Source organism: Antennarius striatus, chromosome 15, assembly GCF_040054535.1.
Source record: "Antennarius striatus isolate MH-2024 chromosome 15, ASM4005453v1, whole genome shotgun sequence".
NCBI lineage: Eukaryota > Metazoa > Chordata > Actinopteri > Lophiiformes > Antennariidae > Antennarius > Antennarius striatus.
The window spans coordinates 17,250,792-17,278,664 of NC_090790.1; the positions used below are offsets into that span (position 1 = coordinate 17,250,792).

The window sequence follows — 27,873 nt, forward strand, 5'->3', positions numbered from 1 at the left end:
TCTTAAGAAAAGAATTTTTTATTTTTTTGGAAAATCATTTATATTTTATGTCGAAGCTTTATTTGTTTCTCCAGAGGCTCACCAGGTTCCAGGTTTTTCTGTGTAGATACCAGCAGGGACATCTTTCTGTCCGAACCTTCAGGCGACCCTCGCCAGCTCCCCTGGACTCCATCAACTCATTTCCTTTCTGGCTGCGTTTTTCCGCCGACGGCGTTCAGATGCCTCTCTGATGAATCCCATTTGCCACTTAGACATCTTGCCACTTTCCCAGCGGTACTACATGATGATAGACGTCCCCCACTTCCATCGCGGTCATTAATATGAGAGGTTATATTTTGTTTTAATCCCTCACTCGTCTCCAGACGGCGTGTTTCCGTGCGTGTTGCGGGGGGTAACGACCGTGATGAAGCCTGCGGGGAAAGAAAAATCAATTAAACATCAGCAAACAAGCATATGAATGAAAGTGTTGTCATCGCACATAACTTCCACCCACCACCAGTAAACACACGGCAACACCCCCAAGTATAACCATGTTGTGATTTATGAGGCGAGGGCTGGATGCGGCTCTGTGGGGCAATGCATTAAGCTCTTATCTGCCTCTCCCGTAGAAAGGAAGGCCTCATCTCATTTAGGGAGAAGAGAACAGCTCTGTAAACTATCCAGACCGGTGATTCATTCACCCACGGAGCTGCGGAGAGGAGGAACACAACAAAAAACACTTTGTTATTAATGGGAAACGCTTCGCCTGGGAGCGGTAGGTTTTGAAAGGCGCGTGAAATGTAGAGCAGAGGTCAGAGAACAGAGGCTGAGAGGTTAAAAATCATTTCAGAAGGAGATAATAAAGGTGACTGAGAATCGAGAAGGTGCCGGGAATTTCTCCCAGGATGCTTTGTGCACTATCTTAAGACGGGCAGGAAAAAAAACCCCGTTCAGGCTGATTCTATCTAATAAGCTTGGCATAATCCTCTCAGTTTGGTTTTCACTGAGTGAAGCACTTGCTGAATACCAATAATAGTCAAAGATACAGTGAATGAAAGGAGAGGCATTGATGTTCCTCCTGACTCGAGCTGTAAAGGCGACCTGACGCTACCTTCACGCTAAATGCTGTACAAAATGTCACCGAAGCTAACTAAACAATCCTCACCTCCAAAGGTCAAGATGCCCACTTTCATTTGTGAAGTTAAACATAAAGAAAATAAAGTTAGACATTTATAAAAAATTTATAAATATTGTTAATATTTGTATGGGAGCTAAATTTACAGCTTCATTCAAGCAGTGGAAATACAATCGAAGTCCTTATGAAGGACTTTGAATTGAGAATCCCTCCGTGTGCAAACACTGTCTGCAGAAAAGAGAAGTTCATACTAAAATGTCAACTACCTTTGGATTTTATCTCTCCTTTCTCATGTTGTTTGCAAAGAAAAGTATTTTTACCTCTTAAAACTTTTTGTGCATTCAGTGTCTCTTTTACTTAGTGACTCTCTTTCCTCTCTTGTTCCTTTAAGTCAATCTAGTCGGAGTAATACTCACACAACTGTAGTATGGAATATTATGTTGACAGTGTTTTCACGTCTTTCTGAAAAAACATAGTCATCTTTTCATAATTTTAAGAATAAAAATAATGAGTGCTATATATATTTGCTACGTGCTATTACCGCACTCAGAAAACATTTGTTATTTGTGGAACAGCGACAAACAGCAGAGGTCACAGGACGTCTCAGAGACAGTTACTAATCCCAGAATAATTCTGCATCATATTCACAACATAAGAAAATCTTTCTGAACTTCCTTTAACTTTTTTTTTTTTTAATGCAGTTGCAGCCAGGAAGTATTTTACCCCCACCCCCCCTCTCTCTCCAATTATTGGTGTGTTCAAGGACACTCTGACATTTGAGTTTACAAAGGAGGCAGCAGAAAACTGGTGCGTCAGGGAAGTTTTCAAAAGACAAATGGTATTGAGAGTGCAAATAAGGCCATGTTCCACTGTTCCCTGTTCAGATTTTATGTAAATCTGTCAGTGACTTCTAAAATAAACCTCTGGATCACCCGGGTTCACATAATGGTAATTGTCTTAACCTCATCTACACCCACGGGTCCTTCATTGGGACGATACCCACTCGCCCAGTTTCATGCTTTATTGAGTGGAACTGGAAAAAAAAAAGCTCAAACACGTTTAGAATTTATGTTGAGGGTTTTTTTTTTCCCTTTGAAGTTGATTGGTGACATGAATAAAACAGGTTCAAAAACACAAATGGAACAGAAATTCCAAGCCAAAGAGTAGAATTCATTCTAGAACCTCAGCAGTGTCTCTTTTGTTGCCTCTTTTCATTCTCGTGAGGTTTGAGAAGATGCGTGACATTCCCACAGAAAGCCATGCCGGTAGCTCGCACGCTGAGAATGTCGTGATTGGGATGGTAGCCTTCAGTGAATGTGCACCAATTGTGGTGACTCACGCTCACGTGACTCAGCTATGCTGGGAATTTCTGTTCCATTTGTGTTTTTGTTTAGAGGCCTTTTCTTCTCAGCTCCACTTGATTCACAGCTTGAACGGTGAAAGAAAAGCATCTCAAAAGCATCTTATCCTAAAAACCACTGCAGCTGCATGGCAGGAGAAGAGCCCACATCTTCTGGTCAAGTGAAAGTGGTAATTTAACAAAGCAGAAATTCACTCAAAATGTAAGATACAAAAAGTAAGCGTGCACAACTTTGATGTTTTCCGGTGATAAGGTATCAGTTCCTTTTTATTTCTAAATTATTTCCTGTTTTACTAATGTATCATTTAATCCTAAGTTTAAGCGATACACAAAATCAGATATTGCATATTGGAAAAATGTTTTTAAATTCATTACCATGTGCATAAGCTTGCAGGATTATGTGTGTGTCCACACAAGGAAACGCACAATAAAGTCTGACCTTTGCACAGCGTCCTACATGCTTTAGGTGAGTTGATAATTTTTCAGTGCAAGAGCCGATGAAATAAACATGAAGGCCTCCCGCGGGATCTGGAAGGCAACAGCGTCTGTTATTCAGACACACAAACATTCATGCAGACACACACACACACACACACTCAAGCTATGCAACCCACTATTAGTGATTAGGAGCTCAAGGATCGATCGATACCGACTAAATGTAATTGTGTGTTAGTCAGAACTTTATTCCGTAACACTAGTGTTAGCTTTTGAATTATTATTAGCTTGTTCAGCTCTGGGATCTGTGGCAGGAGGTGTGTGTGTCAGTGTGTGTGTGTGTGTGTGTGTGTGTGTGTGTGTGTGTGTGTGTGTGTGTGTGTGTGTGTGTCTCCCGCATGTGAATATACTTTATTTTTGCCCAAATAATCAAATTCTTGTGTGTTTCTGTTTAATATTCATCGTGTTAGGTTTGGAGCAGTTTCATGAATAATGGGTCCCTCAGGGAAACTGGAGACTCACTGTTAGCTCACTATTATCACACAGTGGAACACAGGTAAGTGTCAGCCACTCACATTCACACCTGGGGAGATTAAAAAACTGTGAATAATTTCACTCAAACCAAAAACTCTTCAAAACAGTATGGGAGTCTAAAACTACGCCCCACAACCAAGTGTTCAGCTTATCAACCAGTCACGTGTCTGCTGAGAAAATTTTGGTCCAAATGTTGTTGTTTTTTGACAGACACAGACAGAAATATATTTTACGGGCAGGATGTTCTCACTGAATTATACATAACACATGCTTGTTGCATTGGTGGTTCCTTCCCGCCTCCGAGGACGCAAAGTTTTGGCCGTTTTCTTGTCTCTCTGACTCTCTGTTGGGCATGTGGTTGAGAAGAAATCATTAGATTGATCCATTGGCTTTAGTTATGTAAAGATTTATGTTCTAGATCAGTGTTCCAAACTGACCCCGGCCCCCCATTAGAGAAGGGAAAAGTTACACGGCTCTTACAGGAAAAAGTTTGGAGACCCCTGGTCCAGATTGTCTCATTTTTTGAAGGATAACTACATTCCCCTCCTCGCATTCGCGCACCAACGCTCGCAACTTCACCTCATCATGGATTTTGGGTAGCCAGTCACGTGATACCGTACGCGCATTCCATTGGCTGACGGCATCCGGAAGTGCGCTCCGTTTAAAGGTGTAGAGATATTAAGGAGGCGACATCTGCCCGGTGGAGGACGCATCATAAATCAGTCAGGACGTAATGCGCCCATGTATGCTGCATGTCGCACATACTGCACATACGTTCTGGATGATGCCACCAATCTCTCGCCTCACGTTGCTGCCGGGGGTGTCGGACTGCTTTGTAGGTGTCTTAAGCGCTGTTTGAACGAAACTCGCCCTCGGGAGATCTGCAGCGAAGAGGATTTGGCTAATGAGAAACCGTCTATCACCATATCTCAAGTACATCCAATAACTATACCTCCTGCCTCGCCACCTGTAATTATTTGGTGATTTTACCAACGGGGGCAAGTTCAAATGAGCGTGGGTAATCACAGGGGTGTGAGGGGACGGTCCCTAGAGTCAATTAAAAGAGATGTGTCCTTGGAGTTCATCGTACTTGCGTTGCCAACGTCCCCGAAGACATCACGCTTCCAACGGTGACGGGAACCACAGGGATAAAGCAGGATGTGCTTGAAAATTGTTTCCCACGTAGAAAAGTCATCGCTTTCGCAGGACATGGAAGTGAAGCAACGGTTTAATGACTCTTTGTTCATTTTAAGAGCGTCAGTCGAAGGAAAAACCATCAAGAAATTGGCGATTTGTAGGAGTTTGGAAGGCAGCAGGCTCAAATGAAGACAGACACATTTTGCCCACATATTCACCGCCCTCTGGTCGGGCTGTCAGCATCAATCAGTGCGTGTAATATTTTAATAGTTGGGGGGTAATGTATAGCCAGTAATCTAGAGACCGCTGACGTCCCGCTGGCAGGCGTCCAGGTGGGCTTCCCTCTCTTTTGTCATCTCTCCCCAAAGTTGGTCTCTGTTCTGTTCTCCCTTCTCTCATTACATCCGTATCTCCACTATTAATCTCACACAAGTACTTCACTCAACAGGTCTTATTGCGAGAGCCACCTGTCCATAAGTGGGTGGGGGTGGGGGTGGGGGGTTAATCAAGATGAAGATTGCTCCGTTTTCTCTTTCCTTTACCATTTTTGCTTTGTTTTTCTTTCTCCTTCCTTTTTAAAAAAAATTTTTTTTCCCACTTCTGTAAAACCCATCAGGATCATTTTCACCCGTCGACCCTTAAAACCCGAGACCGTGGAAGTGTTTACTGGCAGCAAATTGCGTCGGCATCATCGTGTTTCCATTAGACGTGATGGTGTAGGGTTTTAGACAGCTGACGTGACTCTGCAGCGTTTCCCTGTCATAACAAACAATGCCCTGGACGATGGCGACCGGGCCTGCGGTCATCGGGCAAATATTCTTTTTTTTTTTTCCTCTGATTTCCTCTGATAACATCTTTTCCACTCAAACCCTGCAAGAAAAGCATGTCCTGTCTCATTTCTCCATGCGTTTTCACATCGCCCTCTAAATACCTCTGACAGCAGTCGCCGGGCAGACAAATGAAACTCGCTTTAAAAAAAACAAATACTCGTCCTCCGTATGAGCGTGGAAAGAAATATCACCACTGCTGAGTGAAAACTCACCAAAATTGAAACTTTTAGCGAGTGAAGAAAAGTCGCCTTGTTTTAAGCCTGACCACCAAGCATATTTTTCAGTTCATCCAGTGGGATTTTCAAAGGATTTCATGAGACCAAATGCGGTGGAGGTTCCTCCAGCCACAGAGGAGGATGTGATTCTTCACCAAATTGCAGCCCTCGTCTTGTCTCCATCTGCAAACTAAATACTTCGTACAGTTTTTAGACTTTGCAGACGTTGCCTTGTGCACGATGTGCCTCTTCTGATATGTGTTAATCCTTTAAAGCAATAGATGCAGATGAAAAAGCACCGTTTATCAAGCTTTAAGTAGATGATAAAGAGGTCGGCGGTGCTTTGAAACACATTGCTAATCATTATGGGAGTTAAGTTACATCAGGTGAGCTTTACATTTCACCCCACCCCCCACCCCCCACCGCCGGAGCCGTTTCACATGAACGCCTCACAGAGAACAGGTTCCTGTCATCTCTTGTCAAGTGTTAAGTGAACACCCAGAAACCACCTGCTCCACCTCCTACTCCCTCACAGTGAAAGGTGTGAGTCATCTCTAATAATTGCAGCCTTCTTTCTCAACCTGAGAAGGCAGTTTCCTGCAGCGCGAAGAATCCTTTATGTTAAAATCGCCATTTGTTGCCTGTTTCCAGCTGTTACTTGCAGACGCACCACCGAAAGCCTCGACCTAAGATGTTATCTGTGTTTTTTAATGCGTGGTTGGCATCAAACTCTTCCACAGATAACACATTATTTGTGTTTTTCAGTTTACTAGCTGCAGCAAGGACACAGTTTGAATCCAAAAAGAAATGTCATAATTATTATATTTTTTTTAGGGAAGTGTATTTAGCAGCATTTCTGCACCTTTGAAAACATTCTGTCGTCTGGGGGTGTCAACTACAATCATTAATGTTCTCAATGTTTTCACTTTCCTGTTTAGATTACACCCCCGTCTCTGACATTTGCTCTCCGAATGCCACCCACTGAAGGCCTCCAGTGCAGGAATGCAAGCCACACTTTCATGCATTGTTGGAAATTTTACACCCTGAAAAATGCAAAAGAATTCACCCGTCTTTGGAGTTAGGGCTTAATATAACCCTGTGAGGGGAAAATGAGAAAAAGGAGCTTCATGTTTCTATTAAAAGTCTTCTTTCAGCCTTGTTTTCATGCTTTAAAGCCTGTCCTCTGACTGTGTTTGTATGAACACCCCACCCCCCCATGACCCCCGCCCCCGGCGTGGCACCCTGTCGGTGGGACAAAGTGCATGTTGTTATATGAAAGGCCTTAGAAGTATAATTGCCCCAATCTACTCTGCAGGAAGCTCCATAAACACACAACTGCATACCTGCCTGCACCTGAGATTTCACGCCAAAACCAGGCAGGGGGGGGGTGAGGAATTCTTCTCGCCGCTGCATAAACACGAGCGACAGCGAGCAAACAATCACTTCTCTCCTTCAGTTGCAGAATCATAAAGATGAGTGAAATCAGACCCCAGGAGATAAAACAGTGAATCTTTATAGCTTTACACACTTTATGGGCATCATTAAAACTTTGTTTTTGCATAAGAGGAGATTGAATCCCAGAGTAATTAAAGTAATTATCATCTTTCCTCCGCCGTCACTCCCATTAATGATTCTACGGTTGTTTGAAGACGTGCCAGCTGGCTGCAACATCGCGGTATTTGCCTTGAAATTTGCATAGAGAGCATTGCACACACACACACAAAAAAAAAGGGTGACCTTTTTTGTCTTGACCCCTCGGGGCAATCGTTTACATTCCACAACATCGCACAAGAGGTAAAGATCGTGCAGGTTAGGAGAGAAAAAGACTAGGAGGGGAAATATTAAAGAGTGGGGGATGTGTGGTGAAACCGCCGCCACGATAAATCACCGTCATCCCTGGAAATCACACACAAACCTTGATGATGGCCTACGCCATTTTTCACGCCGTCGCAGATTTACACTGGAGGGTTTTAGTGCATCGTTGAATGAGATGAGCCGGCGCGAAGCGAGGAAGAGGATACGGATCGCCTATAAAACGAGGGGATCCAAAAAAGCTGGAACGACCAGTTGGCTCTGAGGAACTGTCACAAAAAAAAAACCACAACAAAGGAGTAACGGCAGCTTCACACACACACACACACACACATGCATGCAGTATGCAAGTTATCTTAATTTAAAGGCATTCAAAGCAGCTGGAGTTGAGGAAACATGCTTCCACACGCGTGAAAGGATACATGACCTGTGGCGAAGATTTGCATTCAACAGAGATGAAAGTTTAAAGACGAGCTGACACACAAGCATTTTTCGGAGCCCTCGGTCGTTCGCATCGCGCTCTCTGTGTGGGCAGCAGTAATGTAAACTATGTGAGCTTAATGAAGGAAGATTGCCGGTTTTGAATTTACATTTTTTTCAGGGAAAAATGGCGCCAGGAAGAGAGAAAAACTGTGAATTTTTGCAAACATGTATTTTGATCATTTCCCAACTGTGTTATATCCCCCTGTCATTTAGGAGCAGTGCAGAAAAGCTCAAATATGAAGGTGGTTTAATAATAGTTCATAATAGTTTAAATTACCTTAAATAATAAATAGTTTGTCGCTATATTGAGGAATTCATTATTCCCGTGTGGTTCCTGGAATGCATTAACCGTGAATAACAAGGGCGCACTGCATTAGTTTGCGTTTAATCTATTCCTGAGCTGTGGTTGAACCACTGATAAATATTAAATAATGAAAAATAGCATAGTGGAAAATTTTATAAAGAAACAGTCGCCTCTGTTTTTATGTGTTTGAATCCATTTAATGAAACTCAGCAAGGAACAAAAACGTTCCGCTGTCCAACTAATAATCACTATAAGATAAGAAGCACAAACTGCTAGCTCCTATTAGCTAAACTAACACCTGTGTGGTAGTAAATGCAGATTTCAGGTCATCATGATTACTATGATGACAAGAAACTGGGTTTAAAAGCGTTCAACATCCGTTTAACTGGTTTTCTTCTGTGCTGCAGTCAATTTCTACTCATCTAAATATCTGTAGCTGTTGAGGAATTTATCTGCCACTGCTCCTGCACACATCTGCAGTGGAACATGTTTTAAATGGACGTGTGACATTCAGAATAGGCAATAATGAAGATAAAAGATGAACTCATGCATAAAAGAAAGCACGTGTTTAATTGGACTCGCTTTCGCTCCTCAGGCTGTCTGCCAAAAGACACGCATCCAATCAGTTTTCACTCCTGTTTTCCATTTAAGAACATTTTATATGATGGTGCCCACCCATCGGTGACTTTACTATAGATTAATTGATCATTTCCCATAATTGGACAAACACAGTGACTGTGACAGGATTAATTTGTTTCTATTATGTCTGATTGATATTTTCCATTTCCCTCTTCTGTTCTTTTCTCTGTTCTATATTTATGTGGACCGATAAATCACACTGGATCTACGCCGCGACGCCGACGCATCTCTATTCTGCTCAGGGGCTTTGCAGCGCTGCCCTCTGACCCCTGAGACTAGTCGTTTTGTGACTGATTTTCCTGCAGCCTTCTCCGTCGAAGACGAGCTGACAGGATCGGCCCATCCGTCACGACTTCGTGTGGGAGCCCGACTTAAAGCGCCTCCCCGCCTGAGCATTCCTCGGAATTCCTCGGCTGGACTTGACGCGGTGTCACGCTTCTGAGCGCAAGTTCAACCTTGTCCAAGGTGCTTATTTTAACCCACCAGATAATTTTCATTTACAGCAAAAATACACACACGTTGCATTCTCAGATACGGAAACACTCTCCCAATACGGAATACACGATATGGTGCATTTATATGATGCCTTAACTATAGAAGCAGTTTAAAAACCTTTGTTTTTTGTCAAGAAGAATATTTGTGGAGTGTATCTCCCATCAGGTGATGAATTACGGCTTGTTTTTTTTGTTTGGTGCAATAAAATGAAAAGTTCTTGGTCTGCAGAAAGTAGAGACGATGGGAAACATAAACAAAGATGAGGTGTAAATGTGTGACAGATAAACAGACCGGTTCTTAGATGGGGAGGGGGGAGCCAGCGGGTGGACGGTGATATGAGCGTGAGGTAGTTACATGAGTAGTGACATTCAGGAGAAGTGGACGCCGCACAAGGCCCCAGTGTTCGGAGGCAGGACGAGGGAATGGGGCAGCTGTCCTCCCAGGCAAGGGGCGATACGTCTGACCACCCCCCACCCCCCACCCCTCCAGCTGTCAGGGCCTGGAGAAATGACCGATTCACATACAGGACATTGGGGCAGTGTTCAAGGAGCGACGGGACGTCGAAACTCGCGCCGCGTCCACAGGAGGGGGCGTGTTTGTTGATGTAGAGTAGGAATTCACAAGTCGCATAAACGGTGATAAAATCCAAAAATAGACGGATCGCATCAGTGATGGGGGAGAAGAATATATCGTGCGAGAGGATACGGTTCGTTTACAGGTGATGATAACGTCCATGATGGTGAGTTACGACCCGATGACACAGATTTAACGATCTGGAGTCTAATCCAAAGAACGACGGGGATCCGGAGAGAGCAGGAGGACGTTCAGATGAGCTGGGATGGAGGTCAGAGACTCTCTCCACATGAGGCTGATGAGTCGTGAGGTTTGATTGTGGCGGGAGGGATGAACTTCCTGCGGCGCTTTGAGGCGGGAGGAGGTCGATCATCAGCTCTGATTAGAAGATAAAATATCTGTAGCCTTGTCACTCTGGTAATGAAGCAGTATTACAACTAAACGTTGACTATTTGACTAAAGGCAAAACCTTAGCAAATGGTACCATGATTATGCAATATCTGATCAATATTTGAACACGTTTTGGCCTAAAATAAATTGTTTAACATCAATATCTTGCCATCAATCTCCAAGTTTAACCTGCAAATTCTCCGCCTGGTTTTGATCATGTTTAGGAGGTTTATTTAAACCTACTCAATTTCTGGCTTCACTTATTTTAACAGAATTTTTACCATTTTTTTAGTAAGCCAGAAAAAGTACCTCTTCTATGTTCACTTCACACTTTAACTGCGAGAGAAAAAGCAACTTTAGACAGTTTGAGTGAGAATTCTGGATCAAATACCAACGTCTCAGCCCTCCAGACGAGTGAAATCTTTCTTTTATCCCACCAGAAGTTCCTCAAGTATAATTTTTCGGTCCCTGACAGTCCCCGGCGCTCCCGTCATACCCTCGTTAGCCTCGACAGGAGGCGTGGTGGCGATCTGATGTCGACGCAGCGCTCAGGACACGTTTGTTTGTTGAGGAATCGGTCTTACGGAAACTGAGCTTGAGGCGGAGGGTGGATGCGCAGCAGGACGTCGACCGCGATGCTCAATGCAGAAGGTGCAGAAAGTGTTTCATCGCATCAAAAATCAAAAAGAAGCAGAGCGTGGAGAGCATAGAGAAATCATTTCATAATATATGATAGGAGAAGCATCCAGCAGAGATGAATTTTAATGAGAGTTTGGCAGTATGTCCTGTTTGACCACTGAATATATTCTCATATATATATTTATTCATGCTTAGGGGTGATGCCGTGTCATTTCTGCAAGTTTTGTTGCACAAAAAATGGATTAAAATGCAGTCTAGATTGTATTCTTTTCACAACGCCACTGTAAAGGTGGAATTACAGGTAGGAAAGCCTGACAACCCCCCAGATCCAGCTCCATCATTGACAGACTGACATCAAAGTCAAGGCTGATCAGAATTGATGAGAAAACAGGGCGTAGGAAGAGAAACGTCTGAACTACAGGTAGCAAATCAATGCTGACAGCATTTCCAGAGGAGCGGGCCGCTGTCGGGGAAACGCAGAGCAAAAGGAGAGGTCAAGAAAACCACGGACAGAAGAGATCAGCTGGCAGGAGCAGAGAGAGATAAATGGATGTGGTTTGGGAGGTTAAGAATGGAAATTTTAAATACCAAGCGAGTTTGAAGGGATCGTGAATTCAGTCCTGTAAAACATCGGTGTTGACAGAGTGCAAAAGTTCAGGGAATAAAGCGTGAAGGCAGACAACTGGCTGAACATTATCAGAGGAGGAGGAGGTGGAGGAAAATCTTTAATTAAGTCGTGACGGTATCTTCTTTTCCCACCTGACGACTGAATCGTAATTCAAGACGACTTGAAGACACCATTTGGTAAATTAGCTGTCGATTTCTGGTCATGTTTCTTCCTTCACAGTTCAGTGAATTTTAAACTCTTTTATATTTCTATCATTTCTGAGTTTGAACACAGGCACTGCCTTCTATTTAAAAGTCTCTTCTGGTTTCATTGAGCTGTTTGCTTCAGCGTCTTACAACAATCTCTTCTCACCGCTTTTCACATTTTCTGTGAATAAGGTTCTGAGGTTGTGTGACTGAATGAATGTCAGCCTACAACGACTGTTTTTAAACGCCTGGTTAGAAAATATGTCTGCTAACCGAGATTTTTCAGCTGGTGTCCCTGATGCTGCGGAAACTCTGGAAGGAATTCTCTGAAGAAAATTCGGTAAAAGTGGATTTTGTGGGTTTCGAAACCTCATATTCCTCGACAATGACAAGTCGTCACGGCTGCTTTGCGAAGCAATCAGCAACCTACAGCTCTTTGGACCGAACACTTGACTCAACAGCCTCCGTTCCGTATGTATGGTGATGTAAATAATAGACGACTGGAAGCCGAGGCCGACTGCTCGGGGCTGCTTTCCACCATCGGGGGGTCTCAGGCTTTCAGGAGGCTTAAAATCAGAGAAATGTGGTTTTGATTCTGCTTTGAGGTTGTCATAAAAACTCTCCAGCCCAACAGCGTGAAGCTATGAGAGCAAAGTTTTCTTCCTATCAACTGTCCACCAACTTCACTGATCAGTCGCCACCCATCTGCAGGTTGCACTAGTCGTCTGTCGTCTCAGCGTTCTGATAAACAGGGATGGACACCAAGACATGTTCTCAACATGAAGTTTAAAATCAGGAAAACTGCCTCAAACTCAGTTCAGTTTTATTTTTCCTTAAAGGTTGCACAAACTGCAGAGACGATGTTTTACCGGTTGCAAATCTTAACATTTGTCGGTCCGGCAAATCCTCGCGACCCTTTACGTGCCAAACATCGGTAAGCCTCCAAATGCTTCAAAGAACTGTTCTAGGCACTAAAGATTTGACATTTAGCTTAAATGCCATCCCATCAGCTCACTTCTTTTTATACAATGACAGAAGTGGATCCAGGACAACCCAAATCACCTATATTGACCCTTTGAATTGAAATGTTTTACCAGCTAAAACAATCTGAGTAAAAGAAATGTTTTCGGCACTCGTCTAAGGTATTAAAGATGAGATGACTGAAAAAGGAAGAGGAGATGGTTGGATGGACACTTTCTCAGTTGACGCAGCTATGAGTTATATTATGTAATGTGTTAAAGGTCTGATGGTAACTCTATCTGACGCTGGCCTGCTTGTCTCGGGTGGTCAGGGTGACATCATGCACTTTTAACCCTGTACGTCTAGTTTGTATTTCCTTGCATTTCCTTCCCATCAGCATCCAGTCATCACAGATTCACCAGCGTCATCATTTCATTAGTCTCTATGGAACCATTGGCCACCACCACCAGTGGTGGCCACCGCCAAAACCAAGACCATCATGTCAAAATAAATCAATATATCTGCCTTAAAGGCGTCTCTGGACTGTGTAAATCAGTCCCAAGAGGAAATTAAATTTATTATTCTAATGCTGCATCATGAGTCATGTATAATTAAAGACTCTTAAAACCTTTTCATGTCCAACGGTGCATTTATATTTGATCAAATTAGCTTGTTTTTCACTACAATTCTGCAATTGCAGAAAATAGCTGGACCCATCAGAATAAATCTAGTCTTCATTGGCTACGTGAGCTGCATTTACACTCATGACTGTTTATTTCGAAAATCATGTGTCTAATGTTGGCCTCTTGTCAGTACTGATTAAATCTCTCTCATATGCTTCAAATAATGGATTCCAAAGCAACACAGTGCAGTAAAATGCTTTTTGAACCAAATGTCTCCCTTCTTTCCATGAGCCACTGTGACTGATTTTGTTTTGTTGTGTTGATTTTCCCCTCTTTAAGTTCTGATTATAGTGTTTTGGAACTTCCTGTAATCGGTCTGAAAGCCTAAACAATCCCCCAAATCATTTCACATGAGAGACTAAATATTCCGAGACCACCTCTGTTCATCTGACTGTTTGGGGAGGGTTCAAGTCAGTATTTTTGCTTTGAATCAAATGGAAAAGTCTGTGAATGCACCAGGGGAAATGTTTTTATCAATTCCCTTAAAACTGCATCAAATTAGGAACTTAAATAAATGCCGTAACAACCTAACAAGGTCAACACTGTGGTTTCTCTCCCTGCTTCAGCCTCCGTGATGAGTTTACTCCTCACTTCATTCCTCAACGCTGCGACCTTGTAAGGTCAAGCACTTATGGACAATGGATAATGGATGGATAATGCATTGTATGGGTTTCCCATATGACCACGTCCATCTCCTGCATCTTTGTGCTGACTTGTTAGCTCAGTACACACAGGTTTGCATAACGATCAAAGGATGTGATGGATGATTTTCAAATGCGAGTACAAGCTGATCTTCGTTGAGCTCATCGTTGAAGAATTAGGGGGAAGCTCCCCGGTTACGTGGTTACGCTCCTGCTGTAGCATCAGGACGGATATAGTCTGCAAGACTGTGACAAGGGAAATCGCTGCTAAGCAAACAAGCAAATCTTTTACCTGATAACACATGAAAGACGAAGGGCCCTGCCGGTGGTGCTGTGTGTGTTAATACTGCTTTGCATTGCATTTGCTTCCTTATCTCCCATCAGGACATGAGAAGATTCCCGGCGAGCAGCCATTCCCTTTGAAATCCTCCCAGCGTGTTTGTTTATGTCAGGCACTCGTGTGTTTCTGGGATTACATCTTTGTTCCTTTCCTTTGCAGAATTCCCCTCCTGGATCACCTCAAAAGAATCCGGCTCCACCTCCTGACACACACAAGCACATTTACTCGTGTATTTATTTAAATATCCCATCTATGCCCCGCCAGAGGGGGAACTGGGAGAGGTCATTAAAACAGATTCAAGCAGAACAATGGCTGTAGCTTCAAAAAGCAGCATGCTACGTGATGAAAACAGTGCAAATAGTTCGTTAAGATGGAATAGAATATTAATAACGGGTGAGATTTCATGTTCATATTTCCCTCCGGTGAAATGATCAACCTCTGTGTTTTCCCTCGCTGGTACAGGAAATGTTGCGCCGTGTACTTTTCAATGCTTTCAATCATCCTTTGGGCTTCGTGGTCGAGCTAATTAGGTCTTCAGAGAATTCTGTTGTCAGACCAGTCAGAAAGGAACCCGAAGAGACCATTAGAGTCTCGATTGATGTCCAGTAGACAATCACCGCAAGGGTTGTTCATTTTAGACTAAATGAGACCCTTTGGCTATTCAAACATACAGTAAATGTACAGGATGCACCAATTACTTCTGGTTCGTTCGTTAATTATTGGTCTGAAAACGTCCCTCAGCAGCAACCAGTTAGCTCAAGCCAGCACATTTTGAATTAAACAATACAAACACAGCTACACATATATATTTGATATATATTTTAGAGATATAATGAGAATAAAATTTGTTGGAGCATCACAAAAATGAATCTTTTTGACCTGATGAACTTGCATATAGATTTAATTCCGTCACAAGAGTAACCGAACCCAGAAGCTTCACCAAATCTACCCTGAGCATGTGAATTATATAATTACATGTATGTGTATAATGTGAATTATACTAATTCTATACGGATTCCTCCAGTCTGAGGAGAAGGAGCCTGAGTTCATTCCTGAAACTTCTTCCAATGTTAGCCATAATGTAATCAAGGCAGAAACCACTTCCTCCAAACAAGCAATTTATAAAATTCAAACATATGTTATGGGAGGCAGGCTCTCCAAAAAAATAATCTACATCCATAACTGCAAATTTGCCGAGTACCGGCGAGATAGTCTGGGCAGAAATTCAAGCAAGAATAGCAGTTTGAAGGGAGGCGTTCACACTGATACTGATTCTTAAAAAAACACATCCATTAATTCTCCACAGAGCCCGAACCAAAGCCGTATGTTGTAGTTTACTAATTGAGCTGTGAAATTATCAACATTTGGTAACCACGTTGGTCACAGGAGGAAATCTCTCCCTGGATTGTTGTTAGCATGGCTAACGAATATGCAGGATGAATATATTAGAAGACACGAGGCGCGTCTTTCAAGGTAATACTTTCCAGTGGCATTTCAGATGGAACATGTGACACCGAGATGGTTCCACAATGTCAACTGGCTTCAACGGAAAGATAGATGCACACCAAACACCTTCCCTCACGACGAGCGGTATGAATATTTTACAAGGAGACAGTATCAAAATTTCCCCTTTCGTCATGAGGGAGGAATGTCGTTGCGGGGGCCAAGCCTCGACACGAGTAAACCGAGCTGTGAAATCTCTCTCGCTGAAACAGGACATGCCGTGGCCACAGTCGGGGTTATATCACAGTTACCTCGGGTCCGATTCGTACGGAAAAGCGGTTGCGCGTCGTTGATGTTGATATTTAACAGACGGCATATCGGAGTCTGAGCGATGAGCTTTTTCTGCCTCAACCGAGTCGTGCAGCGTGCGGTCAAAGAGGTGACGTTTGGGAGGTCCGAAGTCCTGACTAGACGGTACAACAATCCGTGTATTTACATTCCTGCGTCGCCACTGTGGATAATAAGCCCGTCTGGAGTCATAAAAACCATCTTGATGCATCAAACCCTTCAACATTTCAAATGCATCTGCGTTGTCCACGTGGCGCAGCGGCGTCCTCGCCCATTAATCTGCAGCTGCAGTGCTTTCCAGGTGAAACTGCTACCAGCTAACTGCTGCAAATGCACAAGTCCTACAGAGTAGGCTTATAATGCCTTCTGGCTGTAGCTAAAGGAAAATGCGAGTGGCATCAATCTTGTCAGAAAACTTTCCATTAGTGCACATATGGCTGCATGCTGTTTCCAGAGGAGAGGCATGATAAAATGCCCCTCATTTAATCACATTCAAAGTCTCATGCACAAATTAGCAAAACGAGTTTTTAAACAAAGGCGGCGTAATTCACCTTCCTCCGAGGCGGTCAAAGTAAATATTTAATTTCTTTCTTCTCCTGACATCCAATGTGACCGAACGTCTTTTGCCTCTTTTTTTCCTCCTATTTTTTTTTTCCTCCCCCTCCTTTAATTCTGCAGAATTGGATGTAGAGGCTTCTGTAATGGCCCCCTGGAGGTATGAAATTACAAGAGTCAGGGAGAGCGAGGTAATTACCATCAAGTCTTTGGGCCTCGACCAAAAGAGCATTACCTACTTCAAACGCTGAGAGAAAAATGCAAACACAGGAGTGAGATAGATAGAGCTACTTCGCCGCTCAGCTGAACCCTGACCACCCGTTTCTTCAGAGCGTGGAACCATATATCACATGTTTATAGTTGTTTTTCTTTACATGAAATATTCAGTTATGTTGCTTGGATTTGCAGTTTTCATACTCAGTATTGCTATTACAAAGTTCTTGAGCAGTTTCAGCAAAATTACATAATCAAGCCAGAAGATTGAGTTAAGGTTCAATCCCAATTCCTTCTCGAGTTATGGGTGGGTAGGGATTGAAACCTTTAGGAAATGGGTCGCGACCCATCACGCCGTCAGCGGATCAGTCATATTATGGTTCAGATAATTATCGCAGACGTTTCTACAACAGTCAGGTGACTTACTGCTGCAGGGAATCGGATCTGATTCGAAGTATTTGAAGATTCAAAGGTATTCTAAATCCATGCAAACCTGTTGCTGCTACATTTTTCCTGGTTATTTGTGAAGATATATAACATTTATGCACTTCTTTTATCGGATGCTTGCAATGCATTCTTGGATTTTTCTTCTCCCATCGTGTTTGGAGTCTTTGTCTGACAACACTTCTTTTGGAGGGTCATCTCCAACATTTGCCCCTTTCCAACAATGTAAGGGGCAAAACAGAAGGGTAAGACTGAATGGTAGCGTGGAGGACAAGAGGAATTGGGATTATCAGTCCATACTTTTGCTCTTCGATGGCTTAAAAACCTGTGGCTGCAGCAGTAGGTCATAAAAAGCCACACAAAGCCCGTTTGTCTACCTATGCAAACAAGCACGAACACATTCTCAACAATGAAAGCCAAGCAACGCTCCATCTCCTCCTTCACCCGCCCGAGCGACTGTTAAAGTTTTTCTTTTAAACCATCTCAGCGTCACCTTCGTGCAGTTCAGACTCCCTATCGATCCGGTGATGCAACCATTATGCTCTCACCGATCAATAGTTCTCAAAAAAGCATCAACGGCACACGGAGATGATCTCACCGAGCTCCTCGCTACTGCAGGAGTGACTCAGCCTTCAGCACAGGCAGAGAAAGAAAATCCATAAACGATACAAACGTGCCCACGAATGATGATGTGAAGCCGACTCCGTCCTGACCCCAAAGGTAACCATTAAAAATGAAATAGCGCTTTGCTGCTCTTAGTAAAACTGCTCTCACAAGGGAGCAGAAATTATTGCAGTAAATAAAGCGGGATGCCTGGAGATTACACGTTGAGTTTATTATTTTGTTTCTCAGACCGTCTGTGAAGAAGAATGCTCTCCTCTCCCTCTCCGGTGACTGTAGATAACAAGGAAGAAGCTCGTTATTGTGCAGAGGAGCCTCTGAATTTCAATGTATGTTAATCTGGTGCTCTGAACCTGGAAATGGTGAAAGAAAAAAGAGAAAGCAATGGCTGAGAGGATAAAAATCTGCATTCTAAGCACGAAAGGAACTTTACTTTTGACTCATGTGTAAAATGCTGCAGTGTTAATTGTGAATAATGAACTCGTCATACTCTGAGCGGCTCCTCGCCACAAACTGAATCAGCTGTCGGGATCTTTCTTCTGACTCATCCCGTCTCTCCGGCGCTCGGAGCTCGTCTGCTCCCAGGATTTAACTCTCTGTGGCGTGTTTGGGTGCATAAAGTGCATAAATGTTATATATATCGTCACAAATAACCACGTCAGAAATTCAAACGCATATCTAATTTGGTTGCAATATGTAATGAAAATGCAACCCCCTAAAGGTCCATTCAACTGGTCCCAGTAAAGCTGGTGCGGGGCACTTATTGTGATATCTTATTGGAATATTGATCTCTTTCTAATACATTTTATTCATGAGGCAGATTGAAGATTGTTTTTCCATCCTTCTTGCTTGAGCAGGTCAGACACGATTACAGTTTTTAATTCATACCATGTATGATTTTTTTTTAAGCGTTGCTACTGTCAGCTGTAGCACATCTGTGAAGTATCGGAGTTCATTTCTCCAAATGTCACGTCTGGTTCACGTTGCTGCAACTATTTATATTCTGCGAGCTCCGGAAATCACGATATATGAGCCTCATGCTTCATTTAATCAAAAAATATGATGTTTGTGACAGATAAAGAGAGAAGAAGTCAGCCTGGATAAACTTCATCATGAAATGAATGGAGAAAATAAAAGAGGAATTCATCTCCTGCTTCCTCTGCTTTTTCTTCTTATAAAAATGGAGTTTGTGCATGTTGTGTGAGGAGATTCAGAAAAAAAATAAAAGTTGTGTTTACCTTCAAATAAAAATTTGTGAGAAGTAATTCCATCCTGAGGCAGTAGAAGCGTGACAAGCATTCGGATATTGTTGCTACCGTCGCCGCGGGGGGTCCGCGGCGGGATAGGGGGCCTCTACATTTTTGCCTTTGAGTGAGTTAACGCTTTGGATGTTTGCTTGAATTCCTACCAGTCATGTAAGAACGATCCTTCTAATGGTTTGTTTCACACACTTTCACCTGAAAGACTAGAAAGACGGCGCCAGAGCCAACGTTTCGTTGAAACACGCTCAGGACAAATGGATCAACGTTGGCAGACTGCAGTTTAATTACACCTTTTGTTTGCGCCTTTCTATGGAAAGAAACCCATAAAGACCAGAATTAAGAGGGCAGTTAAATTAAGCGATGTGAGTGTTCACTGCGTCGACCAACCGGCCTCAAGGGTACCTTTTCACACTTTTGCAATAATTTCCCCACAAATTTAGTCTTTTAAGTATCCCTGAATATCGACGGCGTGCCGGTTTATTCCGACACTGACTTATATAACCGTTTAGCCATCGTAGAGCTGCTCTGTGCTCAGCCTCTGAAGGTGTTTGCTAATAATAGCATCCTATTTGCAAAAACCGTGCTTAACCTGCCATATGTTAGCATCAAAATAAACCACTTTTGCCAAACAAAGTGATTAAAGGCTTTGAAACTCCTCGCCAGCTTTAAAACTAATTAGCCTGAGGGAGCAGGAGCGCTTTGTTTTAATAAAGCATTGCTTAAGAAATAATTTGCACTGCTGGGATTTTTGCTGGTGAGCATTTTTATTAATCTAGGGGGGGGGGTTGGGGTTGCTGCTGGACATTTTGCATAAATATCAAGAGAAGTGGTTTTACTTCAGTCTTCAAATGTCATTCGTCTTCCCTTTTAATAAATGGCATCATCTGTTTGAATCAAGATGTGGGGGGAAATTATTTGAGAGGTTGCGGAGAGGCGGTCGGACATATGGGCGATGAGATAATTCATTTGTCCTCTGTTCCACCACATGAAAGCAGGAAATGACTGATCCTCGACTTGTTTTCCACGATGCTTTCGGCTACATTATGAACAGACGGACCGATTTTTTTGACCGATTCTTTGAACGCACATGTTGTGACTTAACCGAGCAGCTCATAAAGATACACACCGGTTATTTTCCCCAGGTCCCCGGGATCCTAAATAAATGTTACTCATATTTAATTCGATGATAAAAGATCTCGTGTGTCTGCACAGAATTAGCAGGAGGATGCTGCGGGATAAAGGCGAAGCCTTTTGTTGCTGTTAGCACATGCTGCTTCCATATGGGATGTTCGTGATACTTTGAAATTACGTTGAGGGAAGAAACGGGCTCGGGTTTCTCCACCGGCGATGCTACAGCTCCTGGCTGTGACCTCGGATGACCTGGGAGTTCAGAGGCAGCCCGCTTCTTGTTTTTTTTAAAAACTTTTTGGTCGCCACCCAGTGAAGAGCATCGTATTCAGGAGCGTGTGAACATTGTGTTTATCCATACCTCCTCTGACTCCCACGGTGGGACCTCTGACATCCATGACGTGTACGTTCTATAATGACACGTTACGTCTATACGTCTGTTTGTCGACTGTTTTTACGGGATTATTTGGGATTTCTCGGGAGCATCAGGTGACCTACGGCGTAACGTATTTTGCAGGCGCCGACGTGAAAACGGTTCAGGCATGATGGAAATAACAAGAAAACAGGGATAGAAAAAAAAACACCATTATGGTTTAGTGTTTATTGTGGGGGATTATCTCACTCAGTGGATGTTTTTTTTTCCATCTGCACAGCGGCATCCCATAAACCACATCCACGCTAATGCAGATACATCTAAAAGGGAGGTTTTTTCCCACACTCCTCGGCCCATAAGATGCATTTCTTAAAGTTCGGCATCCGCCTGGAGATTCTGTGTGATGGGATTAAAAGCGCTGTCGGTTGGATTCAAACAGCTGATTGCGTATTTTGTGTTCTAATAACATCACAAACTATCACACACCCTTCTGCTGATTTGTGACGCCTCCGCCGGCACTAAATAATCACTTGATTGAGGGTCGTAAACGCCTCCTGCTAACCAAGGCTAACCGTAACTCTTGGGAAACTGCACCGAAGGGCCTCGATCGATAAACGTGCGACTGTCCAACAGCATGACCGTAAAGACATGATAGAAAATTTACTTTTTAATATCGCCGCTGCGGCTATGGAGGCAGTAAAGATTACCAAGTCGATGTTTTTATGTGACAGTGAGACCCGAGTTTTAGAATTGATCCACTTGCGGAGGATTAAAAAAAACAAAAAAAAACAACTCTTGTTCAAATAAGGAAGCTGTGTTAGCTTGAAAGGTCAAAGTGTAATTTCACATGTCTGGGCAATTATGTATAACATTATGGTTTGAAGTATCATCCACCGTCACCGTCCCGACAAGACACGCCAAAAGAATTTCCTGCATCTGTCAGGATATCCGTTAAAGACGCAAACTTGATGAAGACGGCAATGTAAAGAGAACATAGTGGTTGAAGCCCATTGGCCAAAATAAGTCACATGACTCCAGCCTTGAGGGTTGTTATAGTAGCGGAATAGGAGCTCAGTGTTACTTAGAATTTGCATTGAGTCTTCTTTACCTGTAATTTACTCACTCATCAGAAACCGACCGGCCTGCAGTTTATTCCCTCTTAGTAATAAGAAGCAGCGAGCAGACAGGTTGAGAGGCTCTTCCACGCGCTGCGTATTGAGTCATAAAATGTTTCTCGGCATTCGCAGTTCAAACACGATGACGCTTCCTCTTGTTTATTCCAAAATCAATACTAGTTTTAGCTGATTTTTTTGCTGAAGTCGGAGAGAGTGATGCTGAAAAAGACTGGAGGGCAGGAGCAGAGCCGAACCTCGAGGTTAATGGTCCACAAAGCAGGAAATAAATATGATTATTATCCACATTTCCAACTTTTTTTTACTGTTTACAAACACACATAAACAAGCAAACAACAAACAGCTGTCCATGTCTGATTTGCACGTTTTCCATTGTCTCCTCTGACTCACATTCAATCCCATTATTTTCCAGACGCAACCAGACGAAAGAGAACCATGTGGCTGTCTCCCAAACAAAGCATTTGTTCCCTTGGCAACAGCAGCTTAAACATCTATCCTTCCTTGGTGGTCAGATGATGAAAGTTTTCATCACCCCGACACGGACACTCCCGTGTTTACATCGGGGAAACGTCACGTAGCACGTCTGCAGTAATGACAGGGAAGCCGGTCTGCTGCCTTCACGGACCGCAGCGTCAGGCCTGTCACAGAGCAGCCGTGAAGCATTGGTGAAAATACGTTTTACGGGTTCCTGGAATGGAGCGCGAGAATTCCCAAACAGCCGAGCCGACCACGAATGAGTTACGGAAACCGGGAATAAAAGGGGGCATTACAGGAAGTTGATTTTTTATACTTTTTCTGTCCTTGAAAACGACCTGACGAAACCTGATGACATAATCCAATTACGGAAGACCTTTGAGACTTCCAGAGGGAATAAGTGGGTGTCAGAAAATTCCAATAGAGGTGTCAATCCCCCACAACACTGAGACATTCCTGACGACCAAACTGTGACAGTGTGTCACCACGTGTTTGCGTGTTTTTACACACGTTCTTACAAGTGTCTTCGCTGTTAGCGTGGTTGACTCTTTCTTGAAATCCCAATTTGTTTGTCTTCATGTCGTAAGAAGCGAGCATTTGTGTGTGTGTGTGTGTGTGTGTGTGTGTGTGTGAGCGAAGGCCAGTATTTGCGGCTCCGACGGGGGTGTCGAACCACCCAGGACTAATTGGGACACGGCGCTGGCAGTCAAACCAAACACCTCTGAGGAATTCCCGGCGGTAGACGAAAGGCGAGGTGAACGACGCCATCAAAAGCCGCCAGGAAGAAAATTTCTGTTATTTTTTTCCAAAGTCCAGTACGTTCACAGCCCTGTTGGAGTAATTATCATGTGCCTCCGACTCGTTTCAGAATGAAGCTAAGGAATTTGGGATCTGGATGTGATATTTAGCCGGGATGTGTAAAACCAGCTCAAAGTGGTTCCCGTAACAGCCGATATATGGGATGCCTTTGCATTGTTCAAATATAACATGTTTGCGAATATAAAGAAAGACAGGAAATAAACTCAGATAAACTCTTAGATTTATTAAAGATCTTGGAGCATGAAATGAAAATTATGCTTCCAAGCTTGCAGAGGGATTAAACGGATTCCGCACGTCTGAGACATGAAACGAGAAGCCGATTGGTTCACGCCACTGGAAACAGTTAGCCAGACGCCGCATGCTGCGTCTTGTCGATTTGATCCATAAACAACGCAAATATGCAAAATACTTGAGGGGTGGGGGTGGTGGGGGGATTACATCCTGGAAGTATTTATCGGCAAACAAATTCACAGCGGCGACAAACAGGAAGTCTGGTTCTTCTGACTGAAAAACAAACTTTGATTTTTAAAGTTGTTTGGATGCAAAAAAATTAAGGATTAAGGCGGATTTTATTTATTTAAATCGTTATCACCAACTTCCTTTTTTATTTTGTCTTTATAGTTGAGTTAATTAATTACTTCCACAAACTTTTTAATGGTCCGTGAAAACAAGATGACACAAAATAAAAAAGATTCTAGGCCTTGATTTTATTTTTTTTTAATTTAACAAACAGACTTTTAATGATCCGCGAAGACGAGGAGATCACACTAAATAGAAGGATTCTAGGCTCCGATGCTGCTGTGTGTCGAACATCCTGTCTCTTTCCCATCTTTGACGGCGTGATATTTAAAAGCAAACACTGGATTGGCGTTATCTGTACTGGGATCATTGAGTGTAAACAAAGGTTTTCATCACATACAGGAAATGAATAACCGACAACCAGTAAAATGACTGTAATGGAAAATACAAATTACACAACAAACTTGTTATATTATGCACGATTGAAAAATAATTTAACTAATCCAAAATTATTCTAGGAAAGGGCTCTGGATTATGGGACAATTGTGCTGGTTTGTACACACCTTTCTTAAATATCCAGATTTACTGTATTTGTAGCAACACCAGCGCCCGTCTCATTTTTCCTAATTCATTTACTTTTTATTCTTCAGCCCCATAACTGATTAATACGAGTGATTGCCAATACCCATGCTACCTCCCAAGCAGCCGCTGCTGCTGGCCTCGCTAATGAATGTAATCTAAGCATTATGGAGGATGGAGTTTCATATCGGTGATGGATGATTGTGTTAGGAGCCTTATTTTTATGTTGTTGCAGAGGTGCATTAATCATTATTAAAACCGGTTTAAACGCTTTTACCCAGGTGATTTAGACTCCCGGGCGGACATCGTGTGGAACACCAAAGGACTCGTTGCTGGTTTCCATAATGAAGCATTTACTCAAACAGCCCGCCGCCAAAGGGGGCCGCGAGGGACCGTGAGGTCACAGCGAGCCACGGGAGTCAAGGCGACGCCGTTTACGGGCAAAACCTGGATGCCCATGTAACCCCCTATGATATCATGTGATCAGTGACGTCAGTGACACAGGTCATCAACATAATTTGCTTGATTTTACTGTGATCTGGCAACGTAATTATATTCACATGCCTCGATATTCTAAGAAGCTATTTATGCCACTATGAGAAAACGTACATCATCACAGCTGGCACAGAGCTCGCCTGTAGCTTTAATAGCATTATTTAACGTCTCAGTTGTGTTTATGTGGCTGTGGAACACGAGCTATCATGACATTAAGTCCCAGTTTGACCTTTGAGAGTCCGGCCTGCAGCCGATGGAAACAAATAAAGCAGAAATGGATTTTTCTAGGACTTTAAATCCTCAGACTGTTGGTTCTGAAAATAGTCTCAGGATCTCACTGCAGGCTTCTTCACGCTGCTATAATGATCAGGCATATTGAATCAACCCCGCCCTACAGAAATACTGTCGGAAAGTTGCAAAACTCAAGATAAACATGTCACAAATTACTTTTTCAATCTGAAACTCATTTTCTGCGAGCCACATGTCAGAGAAGACGTTTTCATTGAATGCAGTCTCCCGCCTGCATAGATAGATTACATATGTGGCGCTGGGGGAATAACAGGTAAACTCTATTAAAATCATAACTTTGCCTCCAAGAGTCAGTGAAAACAAACAAACAGAAAAGTTTTGTGTCTTCTATATTTTTTAGTGCATTATTTATGTAAGTTAAGTTTTTCCTTCCAATATGTTTCTTTCTGATGTCAGGGAAAGTTTTGCTTCTATTATAAGCCAGAGTTATTCAACCTGTATCTTGATCAGGATAGATTTGATAGATTTTTTTTTTTAAATCACTTTTTATATCAGATACAAAGGGAGTTTATGTCAGTATGTGTTACAAAACACCAGTTGAGTTACAAAAGCACAAACACAGGACAAGATAACTCATTCTGGGTAGAAGAAATTATAAATTTATAAAAGTTTACACCAAACTCTGATTCAAATGTTGCTGGATCCTGATTGGTGAATGGAAATACTTGACCAATAGAAGTGGGCAGAGTGAAAACCTTAACAACATTTTGTAAACTCACATCGATTAAAGGTTAAAACGTTGCTGCTGCAAATCTTAGACACACTGAAAAGTCGAAAAATCGAGGAGTTGCACTTTTTCATTTGTAAACCCAGGACGTCCACCTGTCGCCCCCGTAGCCCTGCGGGTGAATCCTGGGGTGAAATACATTTCCTGATAAAAAGTCAGAGCATGATGGAAAGAAACAACAGTCTAGCGCTTAGCAACGGGGCAGATACACCGATAAACACGGTTTAACACGTACAACCGCTTCACCGCGACCCCGAAGGTCAGGAGGGCGAGATCCTGGTTAACCCTGACTTTATTAGAAGCTAGAACATCACGGTTTCCCTTCCTCTTTCTAAATGACAGGAAATGCATATTATGGGCTGACACTGTATTGATGTTGTGTTCATGTCATGTGGGATTTAACACCATTAGCAGTCTCATAAATGGCAAAATGGAACCATAAAAGATGTTAATTGTCAAAAAGTAGCAATAACTAGAATTTATCAAAGTCATTTATTGATCGTCCTGTTATTTATTTAGAAAATAATTTATTTCCATATTATGTTAAGCATTTATTTAACCTTGTGCAAATATGTCAGACCTGCCAGAACTGCCCTCTGTGCGCTAGATGTTGTTATGTCGAAGTAAAAATAGAATGTCCCTGAAGCTTCTCCTCCACAGACCCTCAAGAGTTGGAGAGGGAATGTATTTATTCATCTTACCTGTCAAACAAACAGCACCTGACCCGTCCTCCTCCTCCTCCACCTCCACCACGACCCCTAAGACAAAGACACACAAAGAAAGCAGTAAAGACCAATGGATCAAGCACAACTCGAAGAAGAAAAAGAGGTCATCCTCTTCCTCCGTGTACCTGAGTCTCATTGCTCTCCCTAGCCTCACCTTTTGAATGATGAATCCATTATGTCCTTCTCCACGCTCTCATCCTGACAGCTCGACCTCTCACCCTGGATTTCACGAGTTCCCCAGACGCTAAATTCCGGGTAGCTGCTGATGTATAAAATCTTGTCATCCATCCATATTACATGAGATTCTCGAATATAAAAGCATGAAATAAGAAGGATTAATTTAGTGATGTATCTTCGAGAACTAGCAGGCTGGTCTGAGTCACACCGGGAGAGCCGACAGCTCTGGTGACATCACGACGCGACCCGTCGTTCCCAAGGCTGCAGCGTTCGGTTCAAATGCAACAAGCTGGCAGAGCGCCGTCAATAATTAAGCAGCAAATAAAAAACATATTGCAGCAAATTACCTCACCCTTATTGCTGGAACCCTGATAATGAAGTCATGGGTTAGATCAGCCAGAAAGAAAACATTACATCATCAGCGAAAGGGTTCATCTTATATGCATTTTCCATATAAATGACTTTGACTTGCTTCTGGCGTGCGACATGCACACAACGCCTAACATGAAAGTTATCTTGTTTGACGCTCAGCTGAATTTGTCACAACGCAAACTGGTTTTCTGCGAGCTCTAAAAGAGGATTTATGTTACTCCTGCGACGGCTTCACGTTCTCGAAATCAATTCCTCGTGCGAATCGCGCGCGAGCTGTTTTATTGGTGAACCACAGTGACAACTGTGATAAATAAAAGAAACCGCACCGATGCCCCCACCCTCCTTGCACGTGGAATGACACCCCCCCCCCTCCACCCCTTTGGTGGAAAAGGGGTGGAGGGGGGGGGGTGCCATCAGAGACCTCTGGCCAGAGAATAGAGGTGTCAGGAGCCAATTGAAAAGTAGAATTAAATAGATAAATCTCTTGTCTCCGCCATTACCGATGGTCTCTGATGCTCTCAGCGGTGCTGTGGAGGTCGATAATAGCTTGAACTGCTCTGCTCTGTAGTGATAATGGTCTCTCGGAGAGCCACCACTGTGGCTTTGCTGAAAACCTCAGAACGTTTGAAAAAAAAAAAAAAAGCAAAACAAAAAAAGCCCCATTTCACCCATTTAGCTCGCGTGGGTGAAACGGTGCTTCGAAAGCGTGGTATTTGTTTGACTTTGCGCTCGCAGGTGACTGTTTTTTATTTTATTTCCC

At 42.9% G+C, this 27,873-nt stretch overlaps 1 long non-coding RNA gene across 1 annotated transcript; it reads right to left on the reverse strand.

The window, feature by feature from the left end:
• LOC137608184 (uncharacterized) lies at positions 1-26,991 on the reverse strand. Its single transcript, XR_011038163.1, has 3 exons — positions 26,719-26,991; positions 26,541-26,597; positions 1-410 (listed from the first exon to the last, which is right to left on the reverse strand). It is a non-coding gene; the product is annotated as an uncharacterized lncRNA (long non-coding RNA).
• Positions 26,992-27,873: the final 882 nt, after the last annotated feature.